Raw genomic sequence first — 15,918 nt, 5'->3', positions numbered from 1 at the left:
CTTTGCTTTTGAACAGGCTTCAACCTGCTTTGCTTTTGAAAGTACCCTCTCTTGCTTACGCTTTAACGTTAACTGTACACAAAAACACACAATAAATGTGTCTTTCTTTTGTCATTGTTTCCCTTAATTTTTAATTTATCCTTTATGGGATGGTAGTGCTATTGGTCTATATATCTTACCTTCATCCCCAACTCTATTTTATAATACTATAATATGCACACTGGAATTTAGCATGAAGGTGCTGAACAATTGCAAAACTAATCTTGTCCCCCCGCTGTTTTTAATGATTACCTGAGGGATTATTTCTTTATGTGTAGATCTTCAAATTCTTCTTTTAACTTCTCTGATTTAATTACCATTTAAGAAGTAAAATGTATCCACCGTACCACATCTGACATTTCATTGTTTTTAGTGGCCCTTATCCTACATGTTGTATGACAGTGGATAGTGATCACTGCCAATGGTTTTATGCCCATTTACCTTCCACCCTACTTTGTGATGGACTTTTCCTCATCAATTTTAAATTTGGAATTAATTTTTAAGGTTATGTTGGACCGATTCTCGTTCATGATCCATCTTTGAAAGAACTTTAAGCTACTAAACTTTTTTACCCCGCCATTCCTGTTGTGTACTTCAAATTTTAAGCAAGAATTTTACAAATGTAAGTTAATTAGACAGCTGGGATAGGCTCCAGCACCCCCCGCGACCCTAGTGAGGATCAAGCGGCTCGGAAGATGAATGAATGAATGAATAGACTACAGTCATGTCATAACTCAAAATCCTTACTACTATGCATTCTAATTCTGTTATTTTCCCCTCGATTTAAAAAAAGAAATTGCCCCGAAACTATAAAGAAGGCCCTGTTTAGTAAATATAGCACATCCATGACCATTTCTTTTAACATTCCTTTCACGGCTATTCACATGAATTAGGTGCACGAATTTTGGTGCAGCGAACCCGACGTTTTGTTTACATGGAAACTGTTTGCGCGAGTGCACTTTCTATGAGGATTACAGACTTTTAACAATGTGGGAATGCTAGTTCTTGCAGCTTTTCAGACAATCCATCCTGCTTCCTTCTAATGTAACACGGTAGGAGACTGACATAAAAAAAGAGGCCAGCGACAAGCAACTGTCACACAATTAATGACTTCCCAAACTCGCTTCTGTGATCCTCATCCCAATAGGAAGGCCTTGGAAACTAGCGTTTATCACAACAGCATTTTCTCCTCCTCACACGGGGTGCCAGTTTCAAAACATTGCTCTTGCACTCACAGATTCAACTTCTTCTGCCTTGTTAGTACAACGGCCAACAGCGCAACAGGTCTTCATGCTGTGTTCGACATTTTTCAATGTGATGGGGGCTTATGATCACTTAGGGAAAAAAAAGGGGGGGGGGTTAAAAACATGCAAATAAAACGAACTGGAACTTCCCGGAAGTCTCTAACCGGAAGTCACGCACATAATCGTTTCTCCATGAGAGCCTGCAGGAATAAGGTGGATAGAGAACTGAGATAAGGCTCTATTCATTACAGTACTTGGCTCCTCGTCTTTAATAAAATGTTGGGCATCACTTCTCTCTCCAATAGTTGTTTTTTTGTGAAGGTCATTGCCTCAGCACTAAAATATAGGACATTTGTCTCGCACACAATCATGGTATCTTCATTTTACTTCGTAATAGTTTTGATTTTGATGACCTTGCTTGCTGCATTGCTGATTTCCTTGAATTCATTTGGCTGCCTCAGCATGTTTTCTCAAACTTGAACTTGGTATACCTGTATCAGCTGCATTTTTCCCTCACATACCGCATAGGCAACAAACAATCTGTGCCCATCCACATTTGAAACATTTTCAATTGGCTCAAAGTCCACACTTGCAATAACAAACTACAGAAGCATTTATTTTGACATGGCCACAAGCTGAGCGGCAGTGCAATATTGGATTTCGGATTAGATTGGATAAACTTTATTGTCAAATGTACTGTATGTGAAACATATACAGCACAGATTAAATTTCTTCCCTCTCAACATAAAACATAAATATATTATAAGTCATACATTATATAACCAATAGTAATTGACCAAGTGACCCCCCCCCCCCCCCCATTACTCACTTAATACAGTGAGAGTATCCACTTTTTCGTCTTGTCTTCATGTCCCTCAAACTTATTATTTGACCCCATCTGATTCTATCATGGGCGGCCCGGTAGTCCAGTGGTTAGCACGTCGGCTTCACAGTGCAGAGGTACCGGGTTCGATTCCAGCTCCGGCCTCCCTGTGTGGAGTTTGCGTGTTCTCCCCGGGCCTGCGTGGGTTTTCTCCGGGTGCTCCGGTTTCCTCCCACATTCCAAAAACATGCGTGGCAGGCTGATTGAACACTCTAAATTGTCCCTAGGTGTGAGTGTGAGCGTGGTTGGTTGTTCGTCTCTGTGTGCCCTGCGATTGGCTGGCAACCGATTCAGGGTGTCCCCCGCCTACTGCCCGAAGACAGCTGAGATAGGCTCCAGCACCCCCCGCGACCCTAGTGAGGATCAAGCGGCTCGGAAAATGAATGAATGAATGATTCTATCATTTCAGTTTTTTCATATCTTTCGGGATTCCAACCATTATCCCTGCTGTTATGTGTCTATTATTTACATTTTAAACACACTCAATGTTTTTTGTCAAATGTTTTTCATTTAATTTCTGAGCTTGTCGTTATTTCTCATTGGCATATCTACATAGGCAGTTTTAGACGGTGGCAAGGGGTGTCGGCTGGCACCGCTGCCAAATAAATGCCTTGCCACCTCTATTGTTGGCAATTTTATTATGTATATGTATAGCCCCCCCCACCCCTCCCCTCCAAAATGTCACATTCTGTTGATGTTTACCGGTTCCAAGAGGGTGTGAAAAAGCTTTATTTTTATTCCAATTCAATATTTAATGTCAAGAATGACACATTTCTGAATAATAATTTGGGGGGTTTCACATAATTCTCCCCCCAAAGTAAAGAACCGATTACCCTTTTTATCCCCAGAAAAACTTGCTCGATCAGCGCCAGGGCCAGCAATGTGCTTAGTTGGTGCTTAACAAGTTCTTACGGAGAACGCGTTTCGTTTTCTTTCCTCACAGAGAAATTTAATAGCTGCCATTTGAAAATAAAGGGAACACTTAAACAACAAAATGTAACTCCAAGGGTTCCCTGTATTATTTTTTTTTATGTTAACTGTTGTGTAAAGTGCCTTGTTATAGCTGTAGCTGTTGTGAAAGTGCTGTATAAATAAAGATTTATTGTATTGTAAAAACTACAGTATGCATTGCATACAATTTGCTTTGAAGCCATCCATCCTATGCGGTGACCTTTGATAGAAATGTCATGTACAAGTGGCAGTTATTCTCTGTAATATGAACACTTCAATATTTAAAAATCCCAAATAAGATGGACAAAATAAGAGTCCTGCGATTGGCTGGCAACCGATTCAGGGTGTCCCCTGCCTACTGCCCGAAGACAGCTGGGATAGGCTCCAGCACCCCCCGCGACCCTAGTGAGGATCAAGCGGCTCGGAAAGTGAATGAATGAATGAAAATAAGAGTCTTCTTGAAAGGCACGAACGCCTCAGTAGTAATAAAACTCCTCATAGGATACAATCACAACTAACCATTTGCTCAGTTAATGTGACACGACCTCTTTCCATCTTTTAATTAGAACGTTTATGTCGGAAAATGTTGAACTGCAATCTGATGTTTACAACAGGCAAAATACGAGGGGATACATTAAAACCGAGCTTATGGGATGACAAATGAAACATGGCCAGAGCATTATTTTCACACCATGGAGTGCATAACGCTTGCTAAGAGGATTTGAGCTGTTACTGTTCCCAGACCACTTCAATATTTTGTCTCAGGCACTTAAAAGCTGCCATGTTCCTTCTAATTGTTGCATGCTGTCACACACCACTCCAGCCTTCATTGGGGGCAGTGATGCTTCATAGTTCAGCAGGAGAATTGTCGAAGTGCTAAATGGTTTGTGGATAAGTGCTCTGGCACCACTCCCTTTGAACTGAAGCCTTTTCACTGAAGACAGACTATATAAAACTTATTTTAAGTCATACTGCCAAGGCAATTCCAGTAAAATATTGATGCAAATTGATACAGACTTTCATCATCAATCACTGGAATCGTAATTGCAGATTTAGAGCTCTTTTCCAGTCACAGCATGCTGCTTTAATTCCAATAAAATGGATTGACTATCTGCCAAGCTGAAGTCACAAAATGGGCTGTATTCGCACAATTTGTATCAAGACAAGCTGACAGTTGACACACCTGCTCAAACGTGAATGAGTCAAAGGAAAATAAATGTGTTTGGCCCTGTCAGTGTTTCCTGGCTGTTTTTATTATTTTTTTTTTGGGGGGGGGGGGGATGGGGGAGGAGGGGATGCTCTGGCTGTCACCTCTGTTATTTCTCTAGAGAGGATAAGGGTGTTCTCAAGTACATTAGGGTACTTCAAGTTGATATTTATTATGCCAGTCAAGATGTGAGGGCACAGATCAAATTCTGGAGCGTTAAACACTTGGTCAGCTTTTCCCAAGCTGAACAGGATGTGCGTACAGTGTATTATTCGTTGCAGTATTCAGAGTTGTGGGAGATTTTAAAAATGATTGCAATTCACCATTCTCTCCAGGCTCTGGCCATGTTCTGCTGACATAGTGAAATATTTATGTGGGATAAATTCTCATCTAATTACAGTGGCTGAATTAATTGGGAAGCATTTAATTAGTCGAGTTTTTCTTTCCAGTTGAGAAGAGGTTTTGATCTAAGCCATATGGCATCTCCCTTCAACACTGCAGTTCACAGGCTGTTAAATGTGAACTACTTTGTTTGCTGCCTCAAAGAAAATGAGCTTTATGGTGACAGAAAGTGTAATAACCTTTGGTAGGTTGGTCTGTTAAAAATACTGCTGTGTTTTATATCGTCAGACCACATGAGAGATGAACATTGGCAATAGAAATATTTTACATATTTGGTGATAGGACCCATTTTTTTGTATGTTTGTTTATTGAAATGAGACATTTTATGCACAGCCCCCAAATCTACAACAGTACTTAAGTGACTTAATAAGAGGTCTCTGACCTTGTTTTATATATGCAAATGTATAACACACCTAGAACACCCTGGTTGTTGTTGTTGTTGTTGTTGTTGTTGTTGTTGTTGTGTGTGTGTGTGTGTGTGTGTGTGTGTGTGTGTGTGTGTGTGTGTGTGTGTGTGTGTGTGTGTGTGTGGAGGGGTCACTTGTAAATTGATTAGTGCCCCACCCCCCATTGCTTTGGAACCAGTGTAAATAGGCCTGTGTTTTCCAGTTTGGTTACTAGTAGCAGATGAGTTTGAAATGGGAACGCCAAGATGTGGTGCACAACTGATTTGATTCATTTCAAAGCAGATAAAGGGCATCCCACAGATCACAATCTCAAATTTATCTATCAGAGTCCTAGTTTGCCAATGAATAGATTGTCATTTAAACAAGATCAGCATATCAAACTGAGAGATGTATTATCATGGTTGCTCAGCATGCAGCACAAACAGTGTTTGTTTGCCAGAGTGCTTTGTCTGTTTGCCGCATTGAGGTCATTACTGTAGCAATGAAGAAATGTAGGTACTTGCATGACCCTCCACAAAGTGACTCGTATTGAAGTCAAAATTGACAGACTGTATTAGGAACTTGGGGGTAAAAGAAAATCATAACAAATACTGTAGTAACATTGTGGGCCACTGGGCGTGTACTGTATTGGTATGAAGCTGAGCTAATCGACTCTCTCCTTGCATCATTTCTACATTGAGTGTACGGAGGCGTGCTAACTTCCGGTCACAAGGCTAATGCTGTATGCATCAAAATTTTTAAAATACACTCGCAGTCTGCTGAAATGGCTTCAAGTTAGCATAAATGTTACCTTATTAAATATTCCAGTTATCCAAGGGTGGGCGAAGCCACCCAAATATCATATCTTATTTAATAGGCCATTTACTGCATCTCAATACGTATGAGTCCGGGTGAATAGATGCTAATTATGAACACACTCAACTTAACTTTGTTGAAAGATCACAGAAACAGCTACAAAATAAAATAGAAAACCTTTACTGTTATGTTCTGTGGTGCAGAAGCAGCCACACCGAGATTATGAAAACATAAAAGAAAAATCAATGATGGAGCGGCCGACTTCATCGCCTCGCCATAGTCGTGAAAGAGCGCAGCTTCACGACTCACCAGGATGCCGAGCAAGGAGAAACACAGGGAAAGACGGAGAGACTACCTTGGTCGATTTGATGTTGCAATAGTTAAACTGCCTCATCAAATGTAGAAACGTTCTATCGCCTTTGTCGTACCGTGCTCACTGGTGAAACATTCGAATAAAAAGCTGCCACAGCACAGGGTTTGCTGGATGAGCTATTCTTTTGTCTTGAATTTTAAAAAAATCACTACTTCAGATGACACCTAGAGAAGCAAGAACTCCTATTTTACCTCCTGATGGCATCTCGGTAACTTGGAATAAATATAAACCGGAAGCTCGTGCGCCTCCGAATCTTTCCACCGGGAATACGTCATGAACTGTTGGGCGTATGGTCTACTTTTACTCGGTTACATCCCGCTATGTCCCCACTACTCATATTACAAGAACTGCACTTGGAATTGAGAAACATTCTCGAGGCTGACTCGGTCTGCATTTGCAAGATGTAATGCTTTGTGGAATAAAACCAGCAGGTCAACCACAGCCCATGAATGCAAATTGCAGTTCATCCGACCTGCTCAGATCAGTAGGAGCTCTTTTTTCTCACTGTCGAAAGGGCTGTGTTCATTGAAAAGAAACATGGAGAAAAAGCAATCGACAATTCAAGCATAGCACTGAAGATAAAGAATATAGGCATCGTGTTTTTAAATAATTGAAACGCTGCTAAAAAATATGGGTGAATCCACCTGGCAAAGTGCAATATCAAATTATATATAACTACAGTATATATGACACAATCTCTGTCTGTTGAGCCAATTGTGCAGTTTTGCGCATGTACTTAAATGTTTTCACCCATTTCCCTGTCGGTGTCCCGTATGCTGCCCAAATCATTTCTGTCCATTGGATGTGTGAAGAGAATATACTTTGTAGTTCACTTGCAACAAATACAGTGTGAATATGAGTCATACCAAATGAAAAAATAAACACTCGCTTTTTCACTAAAGGGGGGCCAAAGGACTTTTCTGGTGTGAATACACCCTAAGATTGTGGATTTATGTAGTCTCAAAAAATAAAACTTGTGAAATTAGGGCTAATAATGCTTTTTCTCCAAGCACCATATACCTAATAAAGAAATGCAAACAACCAAAACCCATCCATAACCCATGGAGGCACAAAACACAACAAAATATCGTTTTTTTGCCCAAAGCTAATTAATGTTCCTGGAGAAATTCCAGATTGTCAAAATCATTTTCCAGCTCCAATTGATCTGTGGCTCAAATCCGCGCAGATGATTTTTTTTGAAGTGGAGTAAATACTGTTACGTAACTTTGACAAATGACAAGATGCAATATAAAAGAGCCTCCACTTCCAAAGTAGGTGAATTACTTTCGCTCTGTTGCTTGCAAAGAATTATCACTCTCTAGCGGCATTCACTCTGCGTATTGTTTGTTGACTTCTGTGAACTCGGTTCAGATTGGGGTGAGAAATAAATACATCAACAAGATGATATTCTTTTATTTTTAAAAGACAGTAAAAACACATCTGAGGCGCAGTTTGGGATAACCAGGTCACACAATGTTGTTCTGGCTACTGGAGCTCTAAATTAAAGCGCTTGGTGGAACACCGGGTGAGCAGCTTATTTCATGGGCTAACAGCACACAGATGCAAGACTTCCAGCACACTGAGAACCCCAGCGTGTGTGCGTGCGTGTGTGCGTGCATGCATGCATGTATGTGTTGGTATCTCAGTCAGCCCAGTGAATTCATTAAAACAAAAACAAAAAAATCTAATAGTGGCGTGTTTGTCACAGGCATCGGACATGTACAGTCTTGTAAAAGTCAAGTACAACTTTATTGTCAAAAGTGCACTATGCGCAACATATAGCACAGATGAAATTTCTTTCCGTCTCAGACAACAAGAGGAGTCCGCGCCGCCATCAAAAGAACAGTTAGCATAAAATGACAAAAAAATAATACAATACAACACAAAGCTGAGTTTGAGTATCTTTAAAATAATACAGGAGTTGGGAATTTGTTTGGGATTATTATAATTGTACTTGATTGATAAAGATAATAGTTGCTACATTGATCTCCCATCCATCCATTTTCTTAACCTTTTATATCTTCACAAGGGTCGCAGGGGGTGCTGGAGCCTATCTCAGCTGTCTTCGGCAGTAGGCGGGGGACACCCTGAACCGGTTGCCAGCCAATCGCTGTGCACACAGAGACGAACAACCATCTACACTCACACCTGGGGACAATTTGAAGTGCCCAGTCATTTAGGAGAAAATCCATGCAGGCACGGGGGAGGAATCGAACCCGGTACCTCTGTATTGTGAGGTCACCGCTCTAACCACTGGTTCACCGGGCCACCCCTACAGTGATCTTGTTTCGTGTATTTTTTTTTTCTTGTCTAATCTATAAATGGCATCGCCTCCTCCACGAGCATGGAGGTAAATGACAGATTATCCTAATTCTTAAGTGACCTGAACTTGAACTAATGCTGTTATCATTGTTGGAAGATATTTCAATAATTAGACTAGATCAGTTTTATTAAACAATGCATGTTTTATATGTTTAAGCTACCTCGGTTACCTTAAAAGTGTTTTTCAGCGCTGTTGCCTATGTAGAAGTTGATAGAGAATATATTACTTCTGAACATGCAAAGATTTTTGTCTCTCACTCCTTCCCTCAAGCATTCTCCTTGTTTGCAGCAGAAAGAGGTTTAAGGAAAAAAAGTGCACAGATGCTGTTGGGCATTCTGCACTGACACTTTCATTTTTTGAATGAATTAAACCGATGATGAACCTTTCAATCCATTTCATGTCTTTGAGAAACTAAACTTTTCAAGGGCAAAATATTAGGTTTGTGAGTTTGGTTTATACTGAAAAAAGTACTGAAAATTTGTGTTTTTTTTAATATGTATATGTATATATTGTTTTATTCAAATAGTTTTAAAATATGAGTTAGTTCATTTCAAATGAAGTTTCAAATTTGTATTTATTGTTGAATGCATTTTCGTTATGTTAATGTAAATGTATAACAAGTTACCAAATGTAAATGTTTCATTTTGACCAAAGGATTCATTCATTCATTCATTCATTCATTCATTCATCTTCCGAGCCGCTTGATCCTCACTAGGGTCGCGGGGGTCATTTATTTATTTATTTTTAGATTGAGTGTGATTTTGTGCATATGTAGCCTTTGAAACTTCCGGCCAAAAATGTTTCAACTGTGGCCATTAAGGATTTGGACATGACTGCAGGCGGATGTTGAAATTGGTCAGAAAAATTAACAAACTCTGCACTTTGATAACAACAAACTAACCGTAAAGTTATCAAAGTTGTTTTGAACAGTGGCGGGAGATGAGTTTGGGACTTAGGCCTTCAGTGAGTTTTTGGTTCGATATATTATTAGATATTATTATTATTGTATTTGAAGTGCGTAGCTATTGCAAACCCTCCTGAATAAAACTTCCATAGAGGTTTTCACGTTTGAAAACCAGGAGGTTTGCACATCAGATGTCTTCAGCACTCCCTTGATATCACTGTTACGCATCTTCTCATTTCGTGAAAACAGTTAATGGGAAGTTTGTTTTGAAAAATAAATCCACCTGAGTAAACACCAAACAAATTTAGACTTCCACGACTGTTTATTCAAATGTGGTGGTAATACATTATGCATGAATGTGTGCAAACAATAACCATCACTCGAAAGTGGGCTGTACTAAATAAGCTTCCCTTTGATCATTCAATGAGGAATGAAGTTTACAAGGAAATCAACAAATAAAGCAACCGACGCTGTATTATTAAAATCAACACCTCACTGATGGTTTTCTAAATTCATTCATGATTTTAAACAAGCAATTATCCGTGTAGGATTTATATTACAAATTCCAACTTTAAATGTAACACGGTAGGCAAAATAATCTTAATTGCGATGGCTGTTTGAAAGTGCTCTATAAATACAGTTGACTTGACTTAATAACTTTTTTTTCCCAGCTTTCAAAGTGCTTTGCTTGCTTTCTTCGATATGACGAAAGCATTTTCATACGGATTGCAAGTGTTTGTTGTCCTCCAACTGCATGTGTGGGTAATAACGATAACAATATAAGATAACAAAACATTCATGTGCATTTAAAAAATAAAGTTGTCTTCAGAGTAGACCCCCATCTTTGTTTGCTGTTCACAGAGTGCCATTGTAATTGATGCATACACATTGTATGAACTAAAAATATCTGTGATCCCAGTAGGGCGCTACAATTGAAAGCGCTCAATTGGTTTTATTATTTTCTGTATAGTCGCAAATTTACTGTTCTGCCATGTGCATCGCAGGTTCATCTTTCGTTTAATTTGTTTGTCGTCGACCCTTGTTTGGTTCGGTCCATTCTCTGTGCCTCGTTGTGTCATTACAGCCAACTAAATGCATTAGAACCAAGCTTTCGTTCAATCTCTGCCTTGTCGTGTAACCTTTTCTCCGGCTGCTTTGCTTCTCCACCCTCCTTGTACATTGGTGCACCGAGCCTCCTGTGCCATATTCAGGACTTTCTTTACCACCGGGTTTGGCTGGGTAGCAGCCTGTTGTGACCTGTACGAACATGAAAGTGCCCGTAATGATTGATGATGGGAAATGTTCTCTGTGTTTCAAGATTCCTTTTTCCTCAAGGTAATTAGCCAAAAGGAACATGTGAGGAACCTCTGAAAGAAAAAAGCAAATCTAATAAAACAACTTAGATGCAAATGCAGCATACATTGGTTAGACTATCGTGGCAGTAAAAAGAGACCGTAGATTACATGGAGGGGGGGGGGGGGAGTATTTGTTCCATTAGGCCTGTCAGGTTGCTTGTATCATTTAATGAACTTGATAAGACTAAGCATCACAAAAGTCAGAGACTGAAGGTCAGATCTGACTTAATTAATTGATTGAGGGTTCAATGACTGCAATTGGCTGGCGACCATTTCTGGATGGAGCCCGCCGACTGCCCAAAGACAGATGGGATAGGCTCCAGCACGGCCGTGCCCCTCGCGAGGATGAGCGGTTTAGAAAATGAATGAATGAATGGATACATTATTTAAATTCCGGGTGACCAGAACCATTGGTCGGTTTCTCATTGTCTTAAATTCTAATCTGTGAAGGACTTCTTGATGCCTCAACAGCTGGAGTGTGTTTCCAATTTGTCCAAGAGTCTATTAGCACTCAATCCCAATTACTCTCACTCTAATACATGTTGACACTATCCAATCCACTTGCAAATCCAAGAATCCCGCTTCATTGCATGGAATGTCTCCAGTCACTACGGCAGAGGCATTTGATATTCCGTGTGATGCCACGACAATCCCGGGGATGTCAGAAGAATATTGGGAAAGAGAGTTGAGAATGAAAGGATCCAGGTTGTGATGTAAATCACAAAAAGCCAAATATCGACCGATTTCAATCCACTCAATCAGATAGGTGTGAAGTTGAGGTTTTGACTTTGGTTCAGGGAAAAGCTCAGATCCTGACAAAGACAGACAAAGCAGCAGAAATGAGAAACATACGAGTCCCAAAGTTGACAATTAAATGTTGAACCGTGAGTGCCATAGATTCTTCGCCAATTTGGATTGGATTGGATTGGATTGGATAAACTTTATTGTCAAATGTACTGTATGTGTACCATACAGCACAGATGAAATGTCTTCCCTCTCAACATAAAACAAGAGGAGCCACTGCGGGTGTCCGCATTTAATTTAAATTCAGAATTCCATCCAACCATGATCAACAAAAACGACCTAATCATTGTGTGTGTGTAATAATTATGAGACTGAGACAGGTTGTAGCTCAGTTTATTACTATGTTATTGTATAATTAAATAATGAGAAAGGCAGACGGCGAGCGCCAATTCTGCACACAGACACAAATGGGGCGGAAAAATCAGAGATGAAAAGGTGCTTTCTTTCCAACCTAGGAAAGGAGAGCACTGTTTCAAATAAACTGGACTCCACTTATTCTAATTGACGTTGTAGCGCAACGACGAGCATTGCCGATGTAAGTAATAGTAAAATATTAGCTTGATAATGAAATGTAAAAGACACAGACACAAATTGTATTCGTGAAGGATTGCTGAGGATATTTAGACACTGATTTTGGAATTGCCCATTCTCAACTAAATTATCGTGTTTACAATAATGTTCTGTTTACGGGGAACATTTGAACGTACGTTTCTTGGCGTCATTGACTATCTGGTTGTGACAGAAAGAAAAATGTTGAAACTATTTTTTCAAAGTAGTGTTTTGTTAAATATACACTGTAGGTCTTGAGCGTGAAACTCGCGCAACTTCGGAAAATCTGTGTCCTATTTTTTAAAATATTGCCGCTACAAAGAATTGTGGGTTATCAATCTACTTTTTTCAAGGTTTATTGGGAATAATCTAATTTGAAGGGGACATTTCCGAAGCGTTTGTTGATTCAAATGAAACTATCCTCCATGTACTTCGGGTCAGGGAAATTTGTGGAACACTAAAAAACGGAGTAGGCAGCCTTTGGCAAGTGCTCTTCAAGAACCTTGCTTTTTTGTTCTTTTTTGTTGTTTTTGTCTTTTTGTTTTGAACATGTTGTTTGTTGTTTCATCGTGTGGACCTGATATGGACTGTTTTCGGCGTTTTTTGGCCACATCATTTGTCTCGGCAGCACGCCTGTACCAGCACAGATTTTGATTGGGAGGAATGTCGGCGCCATTGACTGTCGGTGCGGGACAGACCTGGGGCGCTTGTGTTTTTTGCGCCTGTAATGGGCAGCATTTTTCACCCCCCCGTTTTGTTCAGTGGAGATGTCGGCGCTGTTGGACAGTCGGCATTGATGCGGCTGGATGGATGTCTGCTGAAGTACGGAATAGTGGTTAGGACTGCACAACTGTCCGTGTTTTATGTTATGTGTTGTGTTTATTATTTTACTCTATGTTAACTGTTTTTTGAAGTGTTTTGTTACAGCTGCCGGTGCTGTGAAGGTGCGATATAAATCAGAATATTGTGATTGACAGAAAAAAAACCAAATCACTCTTACAATGTTGACATTATGGAAACAATTATTTCGTGCAACAGAAAACTGGTGCAGAAAGAATGGTGCATTCAGTTTGCCATTTCTTTGCCCTCATTGTCAATCACTCAGAGGAGTCTTGAATGATTTAGCTCCAGGGCTGATTTAATACAAGGGCTCAGTAAACACCCCCTGTCTGCGACAGCTCATCTTACTGTGAAGAAAAAGAAATCAACATATCAGTCCATAATATTACTGATAATTAGTGATGGGATTGAAAGTCTTTTGCACAGTTTAATGAAGCTAATTTTATGCGTATGAGAGCATTCGTCTGGGTAGAATGAATAATATTAAGCAGAAGTATTGTTACATTCAGCAAAAGTGTTATGTATTTAGTCCTCTTTCTTTCACAGAAGGGTTATGCCAAATAATTTGAGTCAATTCCTGGTAGAATAGTGTTGCATGACCCATGAAAGAAACCATTAATTTTGTTTTTTTCTGAACAATTAATGCCATTCGATGCTTACGTGGCGCTCAGTGCTAGTCTGTCCACATTGTTCTTGAAAAAATTCATTTTGGATTGTGGTCTGATGCTAAATATACTGCATAAACAATGGCAACCCCCTTTCTTCTCATTTTCACAGTTCTTTTTACTCACTTCAGTAATCCACACAGGTGTTTAAGACATGTGCAAAAAGAATCTATTCAGATGGAACTGAGTGTGAAATATATTCAGAATTTTTATAACAATCAGACCTGGGGCTGTGGTCAGTGTGTGACCCACCCGACTTGTCAGTGACCTGAGGGTCATTTATGAGATTGCAAAAGTAGCAAAAGTACCTTTACAAGTAGTTGGCCTCAGTGTACCGTTTGTATGAATTTTAGATGAAAAATTGCAGTCAAACCTTCTCATATGTGAAGGGAAAATAATGCAAAAAACCCTAATAAATATTTGTAATATTTTTCATGTTTGAGGCCAGTGCCAATGATGTGCAATACTCTACGTACAGACACACAAGTAGGCAGAGACTGGGGTTATAAACAGGCCCTGAAATGAATGTACCGGTATATATACCGGTATGGCTATTTTTTTTTTCATTTCATAAAGTGACTTCGGGTATTATAAAAAGTGCTGTTTTGTTCCATCACATCTTTTTTCTGTTATATATTCAGAGCATTTGTGCAGATACGTGGTGTATGTATGGATTGAGAAAGAAATAGCCAAGAAACAGGGGATTAACTGTTTAGTTGTTAGACCACTGCATCTGAGCATTGATGCAAGGAAATGTAGTTTAATTAAGACTATTACTCTCAGCCACAATTTAATCATTCTATCAAACAAAATGGAAAAGCAATCAGGAGCACTGATAACTGCCATTTGTCAACTATACCATGCAAAACATAATCAGCAAAACTCCATATGGCTGGTAATTGGATTTTCGGGGAGGTGAAATAATGGATTTGGCCGGTTATACAAACCGAGATAGTAATCTGAGTTGTGTGTGTTTGTCAATGTGCGTGCCCATATAGAGGACTGCTCTGTGATAAATTTCATAAGCATATATATATATATATACATATATATATATAGAGAGAGAGAGAGAGAGAGAGAGAGAGAGAGAGAGAGAGAGAGAGAGAGAGAGAGAGAGAGAGAGAGAGAGAGAGAGAGAGAGAGAGAGAGAGAGAGAGAGAGAGAGAGAGAGAGAGAGAGAGAGAGAGAGAGAGAGAGAGAGAGAGAGAGAGAGAGAGAGAGAATAAGACCCGGGCAATAAACAGCTATGCCCTGCCAGTGATCAGATACCCTGCAGGAATAATAAGGTGGCCAAAGGGAGAGATTCAGACCACGGACGTTAAGACCCGAAAGCTCCTAACCATGCATGGAGGGTTCCATCCCAAATCCAGCACCCTGAGACTGTACGCAAGCCGAAAGGAAGGAGGCCGGGGACTAGTGAGTGTGAGAGCCACTGTCCAGGATGAAACATCCAAGCTCCATGAATACATCAAGGAGAAGGCTCCAACGGATGACGTACTCAGAGAATGTCTCAGACAATGGGGAACAGAAGATGAGGCGCTGGAAGAGGGACCATCATGGGAGGACAAGCCCCTACACGGGATGTACCACCGGACCATAACTGAAGTGGCTGATCTCAAGAAGTCATATCAGTGGCTAGAGCGGGCTGGCCTGAAGGACAGCACAGAGGCACTCATCCTGGCTGCTCAGGAGCAGGCCTTGAGCACCAGAGCCATCGAGGCCCAGATATACCACACCAGACACGACCCAAGGTGTAGGTTGTGCAAAGAGGCACCTGAGACGATCCAACACATAACTGCAGGGTGTAAGATGCTGGCAGGGAAAGCCTACATGGAACGCCATAACCAGGTGGCTGGCATAGTCTACCGAAACATCTGTGCGGAGTATGGACTGGAAACTGGTCAAAAATATATATATATATATATATATATATATATATATATATATATATATATATATATATATATATATATATATATATATATATATATATATATATATATATATATATATATATATATATATATATAGCAACGACGGTAAGCCCCAAATCTTCCAGTAAGATTCGATTTGGTGGAAGAAGACGAACCTCTCGGTAGTGTTGGCACGGGGCAAAAGCTGATGACGTGGCCGGGAGAGGTCAAGAATCCATGTGGGCAGAGTCAAGGGTCCACTCC

General features: G+C 40.1%; 1 protein-coding gene across 5 annotated transcripts in view; it reads right to left on the bottom strand.

The window, feature by feature from the left end:
* Nucleotides 1-15,918, bottom strand: part of apip (APAF1 interacting protein) — a 239,912-nt gene that overhangs the window by 58,767 nt on the left and 165,227 nt on the right. The gene's annotated exons all lie outside the window — the stretch shown is intronic.

Source organism: Hippocampus zosterae, chromosome 4, assembly GCF_025434085.1.
Source record: "Hippocampus zosterae strain Florida chromosome 4, ASM2543408v3, whole genome shotgun sequence".
NCBI lineage: Eukaryota > Metazoa > Chordata > Actinopteri > Syngnathiformes > Syngnathidae > Hippocampus > Hippocampus zosterae.
The sequence above is the reverse complement of the archived record's forward strand: the minus strand, read 5'-3'. Positions and strand labels throughout refer to the sequence as shown.